Source organism: Platalea leucorodia (assembly GCF_965183815.1).
Source record: "Platalea leucorodia genome assembly, chromosome: 9".
NCBI classification, from domain to species: Eukaryota; Metazoa; Chordata; class Aves; order Pelecaniformes; family Threskiornithidae; genus Platalea; species Platalea leucorodia.
Window position 1 is genome coordinate 15,358,452 of NC_138831.1, and position 19,054 is coordinate 15,377,505.

Here is a 19,054-nt window from a genome sequence, read left to right on the forward strand (position 1 = left end):
CACAGTCTATGCACAGTAGCATCAACTTCTTACAGAGTCTATCTCCGTTGACACAATCCTCCATCACTAATGCCTTTATTTGGCTACTTGGAAAAAAGGTACCACTGTAGCATGTTCTGGTTTGGGCTTTTGATTTTGTGATCTATAAATGGTAATTCTTCTTCTCTGAATTCCTGGTTTCAGCATACACATGCTTGCTTCAGGCTTTTTGGACTGCTGGCATCCACTCGAGCCTTTCAGGTATTTTTGCAGCTTGTAAGATACTGTCTGCTTAAAACTTTACTGCAATTAAACAGCTTAACAAAATCCTGTGCTTCTCAAGTGTCAGGGGCAAAAGCGTGAAATGAATGCATCTAACAGCTCAAAACATATGTGAGTCTTTAGTTTTGATATTGAAATTCAGTGTAAGCATGAGAAGATACTCACCCCAAGTGAAGACATTACGCTATGTTTTGCTATAGTTCATCTAGAACGAAGGAGGCTGCTGCAGCTGCCTTCTGTGGGTCACGAGCTCTGGGTTTCGAGAAAGTTAAATTTACAGGGGTATGCTGGCCTGTCTAATAGAGACCCATCAGCGAGCAATACACGGAGGGTCTGTCCAGAAAATTAATAAAAATCAAGGTGTTTCACAAGGTTACTCTCTACAACAGGAATAGGCTATGGGCAAAGGCTGTGTTGCGTGACTGTTTGAAAAGCATCTTGTGCCGCAGCTGCGTTCAGTCCATCATTTCAAGTAAAAGCTCCCGTACAAAGACCGCGCTACGCTGTCTGGCTGTGCGCCTGACCTTTAGCTGGTACAGGCTGCTTTGGGACCCCAGGTGAGGGGTCAGTGCACAGTGCAGCACTCGAGCCCCCAGACTCCCACTTGCTGATTCAGCTCATCCGCATTGTGCTGTGGCCAGACAGATAGGGAGATGAAATAAAAACTAATGAAGAAGCAGGCAGCAGAACAGGGAATGGGGACTGGGGTGCGATGGGATGCTCAGACCCTGTCTGAGTGGGCATCTCCCAGGACTTGCCGTGCTCCTGCAGCTAGAGGAAGAGCCGTGTTTGTACGCAGCCCCAAGCGAGCAGCTCATGTTTGTGTGAACGGCTCAGGTGAAAAGCCTCTCGCCTGGCTGTGGTCGGACGGCTACGGTGATAAGGACCTTAAGACACAGGTCTCTCTCTGTGCTCAGCATGCTGCATGGAGGTTAAGCTTTCGCAGTGGCTTTGCTCAGAAAGACGTGGGCAGTCTCCACATCTGTTCCTGTGCGCCAGGCGTGCTGGCTACCTGAGTTTGTTTGTTTGTTTGTTTTCTCCCCAAGCTTTGCACTGGGTTCCTTTAACTGGAAAATCCAGGTGTTTGGGTGCTTGAAGCTGCTTGTCCCAGCTCTGCCAGGTTTGTTCTCTGCCAAGCAAGAACGGATGGGGCAGGGCGAGGGATTTTGTAACAGCCACGTATGGGAACGGGTCTCACTGCGCCAACCAAGCACCATGGTGTGACGAGGACCTTGGCTGCCCTTCCTAGGGGCAAGGCAGGGGAGTGGCAATGCCACGGGGCCGGTAACATTTTCTGTGCTGCCGATACGAGAATTTCAGTGCTGCTGCTGTGAAACCTCTCCATGGACATGGATGCTGCTCATTTCAAATGCTGTGGCGTGGCATGGGGATCCCGCATGGACGGTGCAAAGCGCTGGCGTCTGCTGGTCGGAGCAGTCTGTAAGAGCTGAACTGGTGAGCTGAACTTCTCACCTCATGGGTTTTAATATTAATCTGGCTCTTTCACGAAGCACTGGGATACGTTACATTGTCTAATGATTGATTGAGCACCACGTATTGCAGTAACCGACGCCAGTGTTTTAGCTTGTGAATCTGCAAAGGACAAACCTCGTAATTTCCCCTTGTTGATGGCCAAAGATGGTGAGTTCAAGGGCTTTGTGCCTCCTACATGAACATTCAGCTCCAATTTAAACTCAAATGTTTTGTATAATTGTTCTCCTAAATATGACTGACAATACATGAAAATGTTCCTAACACTTTAAATAAACTATTTCTGGATATGAAAGTCTCCCAGGTCCTGCTCCGGTTTCCTTCCTGGCCTCGGGGCAGGCGTGCTGCCCGAGGGAAGGGCAGGAGTGCAGGAGCTGCAGGCGGGCAGGGGCTCCTGTGAGGAAGAGGGAAGGAGGAAGGTCGGAGATGCTGCTGCTTTTCACAGGCCAGAGCACGCTGCCATCCCCGCATCCAAGACACTGGCTGGCGTTGGTAAAATGCGCTGCGACAGCCAAAGGAGAGAGACTGAAACAGCAGAGCAGGGATGTGCGGAGAGATGCAATTCATGCAAAATTGCCCTCCTGGGCGGGAGCCCTGCCTGCACAGGCATGCCTTTAACGGCGAGGAGCTGGCTGTGGGCAGCAACGGGGTTCCTGGAGAAGCCTTCCTGATTGACTCTGCAAAATCCGTGGATGCTTAAATATTGGGATAAAATTAACTCATTGCCCAGTGCCATTACTTATTTGAGGTTAATTATTTAGCAGGCTTACTTAGTGCAATTACCCCCAGTATTCCCTCGAGATGGCCTAGGAGAGGAAGCACTTTGAAAATAAACTCTTTAATGGAGGAGAAATGAATACTGGTGTGTGGCAGCTCTGGCAGGGAAGGGTGGCCATGCCTGAGCCCCGGCCCTGGGCTGGAGCCCACAGTCTGGCACAGGCCAGCAGCCAAGGGGTGAGCCTCCAGACCCAGCCAGGGCGCTAAGGGCTGACCTGGGTGAAGGGGGGTCCTTCACCTGCTCCTCCCAACTGCAGGCCCAGCTGGGAGAACGGGGTGGGTGGGAGGCAAGGCAGAGCCCAGCAGCAGAGAGAAAATAACCATTGACTGGGGAGAAACCACATTTCAGCTGAAGTTTTGCAAGCTGAAGTTTTTCAAAGCTTAACTGATCTGAATCTACAAATATTTGCAGTGCTGTCTTATTTGTGGTCCCTTTTTTATTTTTTTTAAGAAATATTTGAGGAAGAAAAAGGGACTGTCTGTTTGTGATTTGGGAGGATTTTGCCAGTGGAAAGGCAGAGGCTGTTTAAGGACAGCGGCTCCATTCGGGTCACCTTCCTCCTCCCAGTTTTCGCACAGCATCCCCCCTTGCCACTGGGGTTGTCCCCACCCTGGGGCCACGTGTTCCCTGGGGCCGGAGGAGGAACTGGCCCCAGCTGCAGGGGGGCTGTGCGTTGCCCTGCGCATGAGCATGGGGACCCTCCACTGCTAAGGTAGAGAGAAAAACAATTAAGAAATGAGCAGTGGCTGGAGAGATGCCTCTATACATCTCAGCAAGAGAGGTGGGCTTGAAGGAAGGGAGCCCTTTGCCTAAGTGAATGCACATTCTTTGTATATATTTGCAGTATCTTGTCTAAGACAAACAATAAAACTTGAAATAAAATTTCTCAGCTCAGATAGGTAGGAAAAAACTAGCTACCCCTGTGACAGGAAGACAGTCTCTTACTGTTAATGGGCTACACCTTCAATGACAGGTGTCAATTAACCCATCAATGTTGAGGAGGGACTAGGAGGCTGGTTGGAGTCTCACAGCAAGGCTTGCTCCCACCACTGCTTTGCACAGGTTTCTCTAGGCAGAGCTGGAGGGAAGGCAGATCTGGAGACATTTAACATGTTTCCCTCAGAGGTCTACGGAAAACACCTGGGCACTGTGATTTATTTATGGACCCTGAACCCATGAAGAAGGAGCTCTGTCATCAGGAGTAAATGAGTGGTGACAGGGTGAGAGCTGGTTGCTGTAGGGCATGGATGATGTGTGGGCCAGGGGTTAACTCTGCACCCCCTGCACTGCTGGGACCATGCAGAAAAGGTAGGGAAATCCTTAAGGAGGGGGGAAGAAATATGCTCGTCTGACTTTTTCCTGCAGTGCATAGCTTTTGAGCACAAGAGCAGTTCTGCTCTGCAGGATCTTTCCTCTTGACCTGGAAGAGGCTGTTCTGCTCCAGCCTGAGAGGTGGAGGTTTGGCTTGATAGTGATCAAGCTGTGTTTCACTTTATTCTCTGCAAGAAAAGCTAAGCAGCATTCCCCTTTACAATGTATTTCAAGAAAAAATTCTGTTTGCTTGGATATTTCTCCAATGAATTGACTAGGTCCTGACTTGTTGGGATTGATGGGATCCTTGTTATTTACTTTTGTGGTAACAAACAGCCATGGAAAATGTGTTCATCTCTAGTATAATTCAGTAAGAATCAGATACCTAGGCAGAAGATAATGGCCTCAAACAGAAACTTTTCAGGAGTTTTATTAGTGCGGTCAGTTCTTAAAAGAATGTGATTTCAGATACCTATAACTAATAAAACTCAAAATTCAGTGGCTTCAGGTGAGAAAAACATAAACCAAAGGCAGACTGAGGTAGCTATATAAACACTACCATAAAACTTGCTTAAAAGACCCAGAGAGAAAAATTTAGAGGTGCAAAAACAAGTATTCATGAAGTGCTGGTGTGTTTCAGGGGAAACACTCTTCCAGAGACTTACAACAGCTGCTGCTTTAGGACTGAGCTAAATAAAGTTCATATGGGTATGTGTTATTCTATAAAAAGTGAGGTTAATTATGCCTATATAAATCTAATTTGAGCTTTTATTTACTTTTTAACTCAACTTCTTTAGTCAAATCGCCCAAAAAGTAAATCTCTCCACAATGAGGTTTTTATGCATTGTTGCCATTTCAAGAGGCGATGCATGCAAGCACCTCCAGCAGCCCCATGGTACAGTGCTCATCTGATGGTGCTTCTCCTGTCCTGCCTTGCACATCTGCAGGAATACCTGATTTGTGATTTTATGTGTCCATCCACTGCATTGTACTGCTAATAAAAGAAAACTGAAGGGAACCAGATTTTGTCTACCTGGAAAGCAAAGTGCCTTCTGAACAAGTTGTGATGGATAGTGTTCAAATAACCACTTCTACTTCAAGCAACTTCCAGGTGTCATCTCAAACCATTTTGCAGATGGGGAACCCCACCAAGAAATGCATGCCCAGCCCCAGCTGCTGACGTGAGGGTGAGCTGTGGCTGTGCCTCATCATCCGGCTGGCTGCAGGACCAGCGCTGCAGTGGCTGAATACACTTTTTTGAATCAGATTTTTTTTTTTTTTAAAATTGTGCAAAGTGCTGACATATTTCACTACTCTACTCTGTTGGCAAGGATAATTCTGCCATTGCTTTTCTACAGCCTTTGCTAGAAATCTGTCCCACTGAGTCTCCTGGTTAGCCCATGCCCTGCAGGTAGGCTTGAAGCAGGTAGCCAGCGTCAGTGAGAGCTGTGGGAAGGTGGCCACATGGTGAAATGGGGCAAAACCTGTGCAGTGGGAGTCCAGGTCTGCCGGTCCCAAACACTGCAGGCACGCTCGGTCCTCTGGAGTTCCAACTGCCCACGCTTTAGCTCCATCCACAACCCAGAGTGGGAACAGGGCTTTTCCATGAAGCAGTTTCTGTCCCAATGCACCTTTAGCAGGCAAGCTGCAATGGATCTGGGGTAAGAAAGCGTACCCAGCAGGGTTGGTTATTTTTTCCTGTGTGACTTGTCTGCCTTTGTACCGGCATATCACCCAGCACGCTGCCTGCGCTGCCCACTTCCAGCGTGCCCTCTGCAGCAGGCTGCACCTAGCTGCATGCGTTAGTTGTGACGGGCCCATAAGGCCGAGGGCTACAGCACCTCCCCACCCGGGGTGAGAAGGCGCCGCATGCAGCTGTGTTATTGTTGAGCCAGATGTTTCATTACGGGCTTAGCAAATTCCTCTGGAGCCCCACAACGGCACTGAAGCATGGAGACTGTCAAAGACAGGCATTTTCTCTGCACATGAATTCAAAAAGTTGAACGAGACACAGGCCAACTTAAAGACCAGTGAATAAAGGTCTCTTTTATAAAAAGAAACCTATTAATACTTTGCCAAGACCTTCCCTTGAGACTGCCTAAATAAATTTCCTTAGATTGACAACGCTTGAAAAGGAACCCTTTTAGTGAAACAGGACTCGAAAGCTGTTCAACTGGAAGGTATCAGCCTTCTGGTTTTGCAGCTCTGAATTTACTCAGAAAAGAAAGGTCATTTTTCAAATCCAAGGAAAACTTATTGCAGCAATTTTTCTTTTCTGGTGCTGTTACAGGGACTGAACAGCACCAGCATACTCGGGGAATCTCCAAATTAACAACAAGTTGCCTTTAATGAACTACTTTTGACTGTGCCTCATGTTGAGGGGTTGTCATAAATTCCCTGGGGTTTGGGATGGACCTTCCTGTGGCTGGAAGAGAGCAGAGTTGTGACAAGCAGCTCCGGTAGTGCCGCTACAGCCGGGGGAGAGGAGGGATGCTGGCTCACCTGGGATGCAGGACAAGAGACAATGAAAAGGAGTGGCGATTCGAGGGAATCCCCCTGCAAGCACCGTCAGCCAGTTTATAAACAGTGTAAGTACAGTGCTTTCCTGGTGTCTGTACTAGAGCTGTGCTTTAATGAAGTCCCCTCATTCTCCTGAGCTTCTCCACAACTAATGCGTAGTTATTCCCTAGTTGCTACATTACAGAACTGCTGAGTCCATTGTGCTCATCCCTCCCCACACACACCACCACAGTTACTGTGCTAGCAAAAGGTGTTTTAAGCCACATGATGAGAAGCTAAAAGAAAGACAAGAAGTGACAGGTTAGGATGGAAAATCATACTTGCTGCAATTAGCGTTGCGTTCCTATCAGTCAGCCCTGCAAACCCAGCAATGACAAACAGGTTTGCTCGGTTGTGCCTGGTGCAGGCAGGGCGGCTGCGGCCCCGTGCCCCCCTCTCGTCCCAGGGGACATCGCCTGTCCCACATCCCACGGGCATGGAGCCTTCACTCCCCTGCGCAGGGGGATGAGGTGGTTTCCCATGATGGAGACCCAGCCATCAGGTCCAGGCTCGTCTCCAGCGTATTAGTGCATGAGAAGGGCCATGCATGGACCCCCACCCTGGCTGTGCAACACCCCAGCAGCGCAAGGAGGCTCTTCCCACCTCTCCCAGCCCAGCTATGGGCAGCATCCCAGCAGTTGGTAGTGCAGGCACTGCATTTTTGGGTTGTGTTTGTCTCATGGAGCTGGACGGTTGTCAGGAACTTCCCAAGAGCTGGCTTGTCTTGTAGATCCTGTAAGGTGTCTGCGTGGCCTTAAATGGGCACGACGCTGGAGTTACATCTTCCTTTTTTGGGGGGGAAAAGCCAAACAGAACCCTCACCGTGCTTCCTGCTGCCCTTGCACACATGCACATGCCACAGACCAAAATGAAACGTTTTGTTCCTCAGCCTTTAATTCACCAGTGCTTCCTCCAAACGCAGAGGCCAGCAAACAGATGGCTGTTGTACAAGCCAGGCCGCAGGAGAGACAGAGCTGCGCTGTTCTCGGGTTGCTTTTTCCATGGGTGTTTCCACATCCCACGGTGCCAAACCGCACCTCCCCGGGCGAGTGCCGACAGCAAGCACCAGCAAGGGTGGAGGCAGCCCAGCAAGGGTGGGGACAGGACCTGAAATGGAAGGGCAGTGTGCCCCATGCCCTGCTGCAGCCCTGGAGCTCCCGCGTTGCTGCCTCACCAGCAAACCTGCTCCGCAGCGCAGGGGGTGACCCAGCGGGATGCCTGGCACCTACCAGGGAGCCCAGGCATGCCAGGGGAGGGAGGGGTGTGGATCTGCTCTTTGGGTCTGCAAACCAGTGAGAGCGTTCAGTTGTCTCCCTTCATTGAGGTTTATAGTGAGCTATTCAGTTTCTACATACCAGCTTATATTTTAGATGCCCCAGAAAATGCGTATTTTCTGAAAACCTTCCCATAGTCCCACTTTACACAATGTGAGTGAATCTAGAAGATCTGCATTGTTTGGGGATTCAGTTTTTTGTCTTTGAAGCAACAACCACATCGCAGTTTGATGTTTTGCTCTGTGGAAGAATGGCTTGCTTTCAGCAGCACCATCCTCTGTAGTGCCAGCATCTGTCATGTAGCAACCCACACTGGTCACCAGACCCAGAGAAGAACCTGCAAATGATGGAGAATGGGAGAACTGCCCAGTAAGGGAGGAGAGAGTCAGACAGGAGAGCCTGGTGAGAAAAATAACCCTTCCAAGTAGTCTATCTGAACCAAAATGGCTCCAAGTTTTGTACCACAGTTTATTTGCCTGCCTGTGACATAGTGTAAAGGCAAAAGCGTGCACATCCCCCGAGTGCCTGCGGAGTCAGCAGCTCCTTGCATCTAATTTTTAAATGACTGAGTTTAATCTTGACTAGATGATAGAGTCAAAGCAAACATGACAGAAACAGGACCTGATGCCCTTAAGGCTGGTCAGCAAGCAGGTCCATCATGTTCGCCTCCAGCTCTCTCAGGAGGAAAGGTCACAGTGCTTGTCCCATGGGAACACTGTCTGTCCGTGTCCGACAGTCCCCAAGCCCGAGTCCGTGCTTCCCCCTGCCCCAGCAGGGCCGCCAGTGCTCTCAGACTATGAGAAAATCCTCCTCTTCTCCCCCCAGACTCAGCCCAGGCTTCCTCTCTTCAGGCAAACAAGGGAGTTCAGCCTGATTTCGCGCAGCCATTATCAGGACTAATACACCATGACCGCCACTTTCAGCTTTTTCCATAGTGTACTAATGCGGGAAATGAAGGACTAAATTGCAAAGGTTAACAGTTGGTGGCCTTCCTTATCCTCAGTGCAAACGAGCGCTGCCTGAGGACCAGTAATACCCCATGAATATTCAGAGCACAACTCCCAGCAACCTCAGGCCCCTTCTTTATTTTTGAGAGAGAAAAAAATGGTATTTGCAGAGTTGCTTTCCTAATATTTTGGCTGATCAGCTTAATTGTTTTTCTCCACAGCCCTTAATCGTGTCTGTTCCTGCAGCTATTACTCGGGCATTACTTCTGCAGATATTAATGCGTATTTTGTTTAAACACTGAGTGCCAATGTCAAGCCCTAAGCCCTGTGCTGCTTTAGGAGTGGGAGGAAATCCAGGCAGTGTCTCACAGGTTGGCAGGGACTGGTGCACAGCCAGGGCATTAATCTAAACTAAGAAACGCTGGTTATATTTTAACACTGTCCAAATATTAACACTGCCTAAAGGATGTGGAGGTGTTACCCTGACATATCAGCATCAAAAACACCATCTTCCATGGCCAGATGTTAGATCTCTAAGACACCTCTTTAAATGCAGGGCTTGGCCATAAACTATCCAAAAGAAAAGATTGGGAGCAAGGAGGAAGAAAAGCCCTTATGAAAATGGATGCCTTTATGAGAGCATGTCTCTTTCTGAGGGCTTCCATTGCGACTCGTCTAAAACCACCGCCACACCGGTATCCTCCGGCTTTAAGAGTGGATGAGCTTGTCCCCGGGGCTGCAGCAGAGCTGCGGCGACCCGCAGCGCTCAGGGTCTGTCTTTGCATCAGCCTCCCACAATAATTCTTCTTCAGAGCCATGCTAAAAATATTTCCCATTGTTCCTGGTTTGCGCTAGGTGACAGTAGCATCCTTTGTAACAGAGACCCTTCCTGTTTACAGGTCGAAAAATGTGTTTGTGACACTTAGAGACACTTACCCACTTTCCAGGGACTTTTCAAGGGACATCAAATACTCGAGCGGGGCTTATTGTTCTGCCAGCACCTGATGGCAGGGGCGCCCGGTGCCTTCGGAGGAGCACGAGCCAAGGCTGCAGCGGGGCAGCTGCTGAGCGGGCTCCAGCGTGCGCTCGGCAGTGCGACACTCGGCTCTCCCCGGCTTGGAGGGCTTGCTCGCAGCCCCCCAAGCCTGGCAGCACCGTGCACCCGTCTGTCCCAGCAGGCAGCCCCGGGGTTAAAGCCCTTGCTGCCAGAGGCTGGGTCTTCGCAGGACGCTAACCACAGAGCTGAACCGCTTGCAGACAGTTGGGCTCACTCGCTCCTGACACATGCCTGTATAATTAAATACAGCTGGGACAAAAGCTGGTATGGGGAATCCTAAGCTTGGATCCAATTTTTGGAAGTGCTGCCATCCCCCACCTGCTGCCCCGCCAGGTTTCCAGCCACTGCTGCTCCTCATCCCTCCCAAGCCTCACAGGTCATCCGCTGCCTCCCCAAAAGCACACAAGCGGGGGCTTCCTCCAGCCGCATCGCTGTGACCCACACAGGAATTCCCCTACTCACAGACCCGCTTTTGCTCTGCTGGGCAGTGTGATTGCTTCTCAGTTGTCAGCAGGCAGCCGAAGCGCCCGTGCACTGGCGAGCCTGGCATCCCAGATGGCTGCTCCGGGGCCGGACCCCGGCAGCAGCTCCCCAGGGTGCTGCCCGACCCAGCTGCAGCCCCCCGGGTCACTGCCATGTGCACAGCCCTGGGGTGAGGTTTTGTTTCAATCATCTGTCATGTCGAGTTAAAGTAAAGGGACACCAAGACCTCTCCCTGTCGCTTGCTCTTTGCCATCCTGCTGCTGCAGCACAGCGAGCAGCTGCCTGGGGAAATGCCAGCTCTCTTGGTAAAACTCAGTTATATCAGCAACTTCGCAAATCCCCAAGGCACCACTAAATACAAATAAAGAGGGAATAATCCAAGCCCCAGGAAATCAGTCCCTGAGGAGAGGGCACTGGTAGACCCTAAGGAGTTCCTGATGATTTTGGAAGCCGCCCTAGCTCCAGCCTGGGTGACCACGCTGCCCGGCACCCGTGTTTGCCCTCCTCCACATGCCAGGGATGTGCTCACTGAGCCACAGCAGCCAAAAGGAGAGCTCTTCCATTTTTTTAGTACAAACAAACTGAAAAAAGTTACAAATATCTTACACTTTAAGACTTTTTTCCCCCCGAAAGGACACAAGTTTAGACAAATCAAATCCTAGTGTTTACAGTAGAAAACAACCAGCATGTTCTGCTTTGTTTAGAATATACAAGAATTTACTTGACCGTCGGGCACAATATTTACACCATAAAAGTTCAACAAATGGTACATGCTTTCCACTAACCATGGGAAATGCCACATGCACGCGCATGCCAGCCGGCGGCATGCAAACCGCACCGGCTCTCACCGGCTTCCTCCTGTTCTCCGGCGTGTTGGGTCTGGCAGGGATGGGGTCAGTGCTCAGCTGCCTGCAGCCCACCAGCACTGACACTGCCCTTCCCGGCTGGCTGGTGTTTGAAATTCCCAGCCCATAATATTGTGACATAGACGTGTTTAGGGTAGGGAGTAAAACTGCTCTTAAAGAGGAACCTCTTTTTGGTACCTATGGAAATCAAGGCAGTGTCACAGGCAACACTTTTTCCCATCGGAAGGAGTAGGGTGCATTTGAACACCTGAGACAGCCTCAGTGGCCCAGTTTTGTTTTGTTCTGTTTTACTTTTTCCAGAAATCGTGTCCTTTTATCTTTCATAACCTATGGGCAGTTTAAATGTAACTGATCTATCTGAGGCTGCAGCCTACTCTTAAATCTTCAAGAGGAAACCTTTCTTTCCTTTTATATTTTTTTTTCTTGGTCTGGCTTTAAACACTTCAGGAAGGCATGGCATTTAGATTTTGCATCAGATTTCTGGTCATCATATCCCAGTCAATAGTCCCTCGTGTGACCTACGTCTACGTTTTGAAAGAGCATGAAAGTACCCTTTGATTAAACTCCTTGGGAAACTTGCTGCAGCCAGCTGAGTAGCAGCAGAGAAAACCTGGCCCACTCTGCCTGGAGTGAAGAATTCTGGCATCGGGTTTGGAGGCTGAATAACAGCCTGGAGAAAGAGTCAGGGCTGTTGCAAGCACAAGGCTTGGAGAGATGGAGACTGTAGTCAACACTCTTCATGGCAAAGCACAGAGGATTCAGGGAAGCATATCTATTTACAGCACCAGAAAATATGCCCCAGGATCTTTCACCAAAAGAAAGCCAGGATTATTCAAGGGTTTTCCTACAAATGCTGTTGCCTAGGGAAAAAAAAAGTCTTTTTTTTTTTTTTTTTCCTGTCAGGACAAATTTTGAAATACCAGTATCTCCTGCAAAACTTTACAGCTAAGTTTTGATCAATTTTGATGAAAAAGTTGTAGCAGGATAAATGTGTCTTCCCTGAAGGAGGTGTTCTTTATGGTTTCTTAATCACCAAAAATGTGACTTAGAAAGGCTGGCCTGAAAGTGATTATTAATCTATTACCCTCTTCCAAGAAGGAGTAAGCTTTCTATCAGAAATAAGTTCTCAGATCACCTTTGATTCTTGATTTCACTTAGTTTGAAGAAAAACTCCAGGCAGAGGTAAATCAGGGTCTGGAAAATTAAACAGTTCTAGCATGGAAATGGATGGTTTTATGGACTTCAAACGCGGGGCCTGTCTGCCCTGGGAACGTGAGGTCAGACCAGGGGTGGGGATGGGTCCTGCTGCTGTGAGCCTGCACAGGTATCTGTCGTGCACCTTGTCCCCAGGTCCACGGTGTGGCCACCACCCAGGGGACAGGGCCCTCAGGTGGTGGAGGGGCAGATCTCTAAAAACGCGTCTGGCCAGCAGGTTGACATTAAATACATTGGATCGGTTTTGAACACAATCAAATTTTTAGCCCATACCATCTGTTTCCAACTGAGAAACAATGAGTTGGCAAAGCACCAGCCCCTTATGGCAGGGATCAAGGGATAAATCTGAAAACCCAAACCAGATGCATTTGGTTGTAACAGGAAGCCATTGCATCGCTTTGGGCCTCCGATAAAATATATTTCAAAAATATGGCCTCAGATAATGAGCCTCTCAGTATTAAATGCTAATTGCAGACCCTACAGAGAGCCCTCAGCTTGGTCACACAGCCCACTCCTGGCCAGCAGAAAGTGAAGGAGGAACACCAGCCCCTCACCCGGAGAATGAGGTGTTTAGTCGTCTTGTTGTTTTGGCTGCTTTTAGCAAAAATGCTAAGTGCATGAGACAGCTACAAATAGCTTTTCCTGGGGCTTCTACCTGAATCCCAGAAACCTCCAGCTCTGCCAACTCCTTTGGTGTCCCAAGCCGCCCCGCTCCAAGGGCCGCCCCAAGCTCTGCAGGTGGGTTTTCTAACCACAGTGGTCCCAAGTCACCTGTGGGTGCCTGCAGGGGTATGGGAAGCCATCAGGGACTGGTCGGCCTTTCACCCTGCTCTCCACGTTAGAGGGGTGATGCTGGAAGGTCTCACCAGTGTCCCCTCACCTCCTCCTGCCCTCCACCAGAGGTTTAGGGTTGTGCTGGGTGTTTGCTCATCGATGCCTCTTCCTGGAAGCCAACACGGCAGTGTTTCTGCTTTCCTTTGTACAGCTGAAACACTGACTAATTTAAGCCTTTCCCCTGCCTCATAGCTCACATCCATATATACATGTAAAGATAATTCTGAGTATGCATGCAGAAGCCAACCATCCCTGAACGGGTGAAAGGTGACCGGTATCTGCATGAAAACGAGGAAGAAGAGAGGTGCTGTGTATGGTTATCACAAAAAGCCCAGAAAGAGTGGTGGGACAGTGGTGGAAAAGGAGACCATGGCTGGCCCCAGCCCCTCCGTCCTGAGCCAGGGGCTGCGTTTGGCCACAGCGGAGTTTTTGGAGGCTGCCAAGGGAAGGTGCCCTCTGGGCTTCGGTGCCCAGGTCTGGCAGGGATCTGCTGCAGCGCTCAGCCATCGGCTCTGCCTGCGCTCACCTTGAAGAGCCTTTCAGGGATGGGCGTCATACAGGGTTGATGCAGGTAATCGCACCAAACCAGCCCCATTGCACAGCGCTGAAGATTGCTGGTGAGTTTACGGATACCATCAACTGTGTCCAGCTGGCACCGTATTTCATCAGATGTTATTATTTCATGCAACTTATCCTCCAAGTCTGGTTCAAGTACAATGGGGTGCAGTTGCTGCTCTTACACTTTTCAGAAGAAATAACCCTGCGACCGCACAGCCGTTAATAGTGGTTCCAGGGCTCCAGGTAACTTTCAGCTGGATTTCAACTTTCTCATTTTTAACTGCAATTTTTAATGTCAGCTGAGCAAATGTCAGGAATAGTGATGAAAGGATTTTTTTAATGATTTACTGCAGAAAACAGAATTTGCAACCTGCCAAGTCCTGCTCCAGAGGCAAGTTCCTCATTTTGCACTAACTTTATAGGAGTGCTGTTACACTATGTGCCTCTGAGGAGGAACACGATCCCAGTGTTTCCTTTGTTCTGTTTGTTTTAATGCAGAAAGGAGTTCTTTTCCTTCAAGTGGCTTAGAATAAAATAGAATTTTTTTTTATTATTTCATACAGCTCATAAATCTTTCCCCGGTAATGTCCGCGAGTTCACAAGCCACATCTGAAAGCAGCGGTGACATGTCACTGAAATCATCCCGCTCTCTGGTAGGAGCTGAGGTGGGAGCGGCTGGGAGCAGAGGAACAACGAAACAAGCCAGTGCAGCAGCTGCCACCACCACGGCGTGTGTCCGACGGTTTGCGGCCACACAGGGCTTCGGATCCGGCCTCCCAATGCTGCACGAGGCTACAGAAACATCTCTGGCACCCGCTGTGGGGTGGGTGCTGCTGGATGCCGCTGGCCCTGCTCAGGACATAGGGGTGCTACTACTTTCCTATGAATTCCAAACAAATGGAAGCAAAAAAAACGGAGACGTGATTGCCGGATCAAAGGCATGATGGTCCGAGGAGTTCAAACACTCGTGCATGCCCCCAGGAGCCTCCCCCGGCCAGGCAGAAGCAGCACGCTGGGTGCTCCCGGTGCCCTGGGTGCTCCCGGCCCCCACCCAGCCCCTGCAGCATCCCCCCGCCCCAGAGCCGGGTCGGTCGCTGAAGGGCGGTCTGCGTCCACGCCTGCACTGCCGCCAGGTTGTTCAGCTGGGAAAAAGCCAGCGGAGAACTGGAAAGGAAGAGAACAAGCAGAAAACCCCTGTAAAAATAAAAAGCTGACAGTAATCTACGTATCCTGGCACTGCATTTAACTGCAGCAGAATGCAAAATTCCAGTTAGTTTTGGAGTATCAAATATAAAGTGATGTGTGTGAGCCCAAATCACAGCTCTCTGAGAGAGATCCCAATTCTGGGAAAACAAATTTCAAACGCTTAAGAAAAAAATGTGGTTGAAACACTTCAATTAACTGCAGCTATCATGTTTTCTCAAATTTGTCTTGGAGCCTCCCTAGATTTTCCTCTTTAATCCCAAAATGAAATTCAATTTATTTCATATGTTCTTAGTGCCTGAACCAATTAATGTATTTTCTCATCCTTAAAAACTTACTCCTTTATGATAGCAAGCCCTGTAACTAATTCATAGTAATTTTGAACCCAAGAATTACACAAAATAAAGAGTTAGAAACATTTGCTTGTCTGGGAAAGCAAGGAGCTCCACAGACAATCACACAACCTCTTTTGAGCTGCTGCCCAATTACTAATTACTCTTCTATTGCAAGGGCAGCCCTGAAGGAGCAAAAATAGCAGAGAGCAAAAGATAAAATCATTGCTCTGCTAGTCTGTGCTTTGACAATGATAAGACTGTACAAGCTCCCAGCTACAGCTCAGGCAAATAAACATGTCATGTGTCTGGGGAAATGGAGTAACATGGCCAGGAGTGGAAAAAAAAAAAGGCCTGATAATGCTGTATTTCAGAATGTGTCTAATTAGTGTTTTCCTTGCACAATATTAACGATTTGGTCTTTCTGTTGCTTTCCTCTGATTTAGCAGGCGTGGTGGAGAAAGCCTTGTGATCTCGGTGGCTCTGTAGAGGATGCCTCTGCCCTCCCCACCAAATGAAGCCAGCTGAACAAGCCAGCCTCAGGTAACGGTCGCTCCCCAGGAACTGCAAGCCTACAACTAATATTTTGCTACAACGGCTTGAAGCGCACAGCAGCGGGGCTCTGCATATTTGTTTCCTGAACAGAGACCCATGTTCAGCACCCTGCTCTAATCCCTGGCAGGGAAACCATTGCAGGAGCAGGCTGCCGCGGCGGATGAACTGCTCATGCTTCTCTCCTCTGCGTGCGCCCACTTACTGCGCAAGTGGACGCTGAGTATCTTTAGCATCACCTTAGAAATAACACAGCCCAGGCGAGCTGCGGTACCCTCTGCAGAGCTTGGCTTATTCTGGAGGAGGCTCCCTTGCTGAGGAACTGCCCTGACCAGTGCGCTGCTGTGGTGCCCTGGGCTTTGCCCTGCTTTGAGCAGTGACTCAGCCAGCCCCAGCCCCAGCCCCAGCACGCGTTTGCCCACAGAGGTGCCTCCTGGGGAGGGAGACAGCAGCAGGGTTTCCTGCGCTGACTGCTGCATTCACTTGTAAGGGCTTTTTTCCTTCCCTTCCCATGTGCATGTGGGAGAGGTATTTCCTTGTTTTTCATCAAGCAGGTCGAGCATGGCTAGATGATGTCTTCACCATCTAAGCTGCTCCATGTCAAAAATAGATGCAAGAAGTCAAGGTGACTCCAACACCCATGGGATTGCCACAATTCTTGCTGCTGCTTCATGAATATTGCCTCAAATATGGATTTTTTTTTAATGTTTTTCTGCTCTCTAGGTTCTCATTATAAATAGTGAGAGCAGCTTACACTGGAAAATGTGCTTTATCTTCTTTGTTGCTCTCCGTGGCGAGGTCCTGTTTGCGCTCTGGTGTCAGGGACAGCGAGGGGCACCCAGAGGACCAACCCCCACCAGCACCTGCAGCAGCTCCTGCAACCCCACCTGAAAGCTGACCCTGCTCCCAAGGTTGTCCAGCTCCCTTTCCCCCGGGACGCCTCCCCCAGCCGTTTCTTCACCCACAAGGTACATCACAACAGTGCAACACGGGGTTTCCTGAGGCGGGAGTGAAGGAGCATCCATGAGGGATGGGCACTGTGTGACCGCGGCCCCGGCTGCCTGGTCCCAGCCAGTGGCGATCGACATCCCAAATTAAACAGTCCTCAGCCATTTTATTGCCAGAAATACCAGCAGCACAAGTTGGCAAAACCACTTCTTGTAATAAAATGACTCAGATTAATTCTTACATGTAGCAAAATAAATTGGTTTATCTCTTAGGAGTCATTAATATGCGAGTTTTGTTTTGTTTAGGTTTATGCAATTGGGAAAATATCCCTAACCCAGAAATATCCCACTTCATCTGATTTTTCAAAATTAATCTTCTTTTTATTTCCAATTAGCTCTTGGCACAGGATTTTTTTATAGTGGGGTTTCAGCCAAAAGGAGAGTTATGGAGTTGGGCTGTAAATTTCTGACATGGCAAGAAGAAAGTTCCGGACTAGGGAAATAAAGCCGGTTGTCCCAAGGCATCCCAGGGAAATAAAGCCAGTTGTGCCAAGGCATTCTAGGGAAATAAAGCCAGTTATCCCACACCATCCCAGCCATGCCGTGCCCAGCACTGGGCAGGCAGCCGCCCCGGCGCGGTGTCAGGTCTGCCGGGCGGTAGAGCTGGGAGCATCAGCACAGAGGAACAGCCCCACTGCCTGGTAGCAGTTTCTTAGCCTGTCCCAGTGGGAGAACATCTCTTTCCCCGGGGTAAATAATTGACAATTAGGACACTGGTCTCATCGCCGCACGTTTGTCAGGACTGGTGTTCCCCTTCCAGCCAGAGCTGCCAGGCAAGAACAACCAACTGCTGAGTGGTCACGGGCTACGATGCTTTGTGAGTGGGACAGCAAAAGAAAACCCCAGTGGGTGATCCTCTGGTGAGGCTGGAAACAGTCTGACGTTGTACGTGTGGATTATTCATTAAATAACGGAGTTTGGGGGGAGCAGGATTTAGAACAGAAACCTTCATGTAAGCTGTGAGGCTGGTTTATTGTTATTCCGAGGGCAAAAGATGTCTGGCTTGTACCAGAGGAAAGAGCACCTCTAATTTACTGCAGAGCTGCCACCAATTTACTTGGTCTCGTCACCAGTGAATATTACCGCCAGATTGGCCAGAGCCGCAGGGCAGGCAGGGGGAGGAAAACTACCGACGTGGAAAAAAAACCAGCTCGCTGCATCCCTCAGGGCTGGAGCCACCTCGCCATCGCCAGGCGCTGCTGTGGGCCAGCCGAGCTGCCGGCTCTGCCATGAGAAGCAGCACTTACGTGGTACCCACGTCTCCGTGCATGCTCTGTAACACACTGTGTATGATGGAGATATGTGTAAGAGAGGGCTCAGCGGGTGGCTTGGGGGTAGATTTTCACTTAAATATGCCCAGGTGCCCAGGTAGGATTCGGCACACTCGCCACATGCCAGCAGCAGAGCCCCAACGCATCCCAGTCTCTGTGCTGTGGAGGAAGGTTTAAAGCTCCTTTCAAATGCAGACCCCACTGCAGCTCGGGATGCGATTCAGGCTGGCGGCCCTGCCGTCCCCAGGTCCCTGCTGGGAGGGGACACTGGCCCCGTGCCCCCCGCCTCCCCCCCAGCACCGTGGCTCCTTGCTCTGCTGCGCAGGGACGCGCTGGGGCAATAGCTGTTTGAATCGACTGCTTGGTGGGTGATGTCACCGGAATCGCAGAGAGGAAAAGGCCGAATAAGGCAGCATTTTAGTGAAAATATATCCTAAAATGGGAGTTTTACTGATGATTAGCAAGCGCAAAACACAGATATGATATTACCATGTTGAGAGCACAGATCCCTGCGCAGCCTCAGACACTGGAAAAAACCCTCCAGGACCCAAAAAGATGAGAGAAAAACCCAGCCTAATTCAGAGCAGTTTTCTCCACACAAGCAGGCTGTGTCAGGAGGTCAGTATGTGAAGAATTTCGATGCTAAGATAGATGTACAAATCAATGCAGTGAGAATTCTTTTTCCTGGGAAGATATTGTTTTTTGAAGAGTTTCTTCAGTATGCTTTTGGCTTTTCAATGTAAAGCAATGAATCTGCTCTAGCAGATAGAAGAAATGTTATTTTAAGGGTGCCAGAAGCAAAAAAACATGGGGAAGCTAAACTGGCTTGAAGAAGTGGGGAAGGGGAGCGCACAGCTCCTTCCCCCCAGATCCCATGCTGCTGCCTGCAGCTCCTGGCGCTGGAGCAGACACCAGTGGCCCAGGGGGCTGCAGGGGGCCTGGGCAGGCAGGGGACCTGGTGGGAAGCTGGTAGGCTTCCGTGCAAGACTTCATCCCTCCTTGCACGGAGGAGGTGTTTGGGTGTGCTTGGGACCTTGGGGGAGGACGGAGCTGTG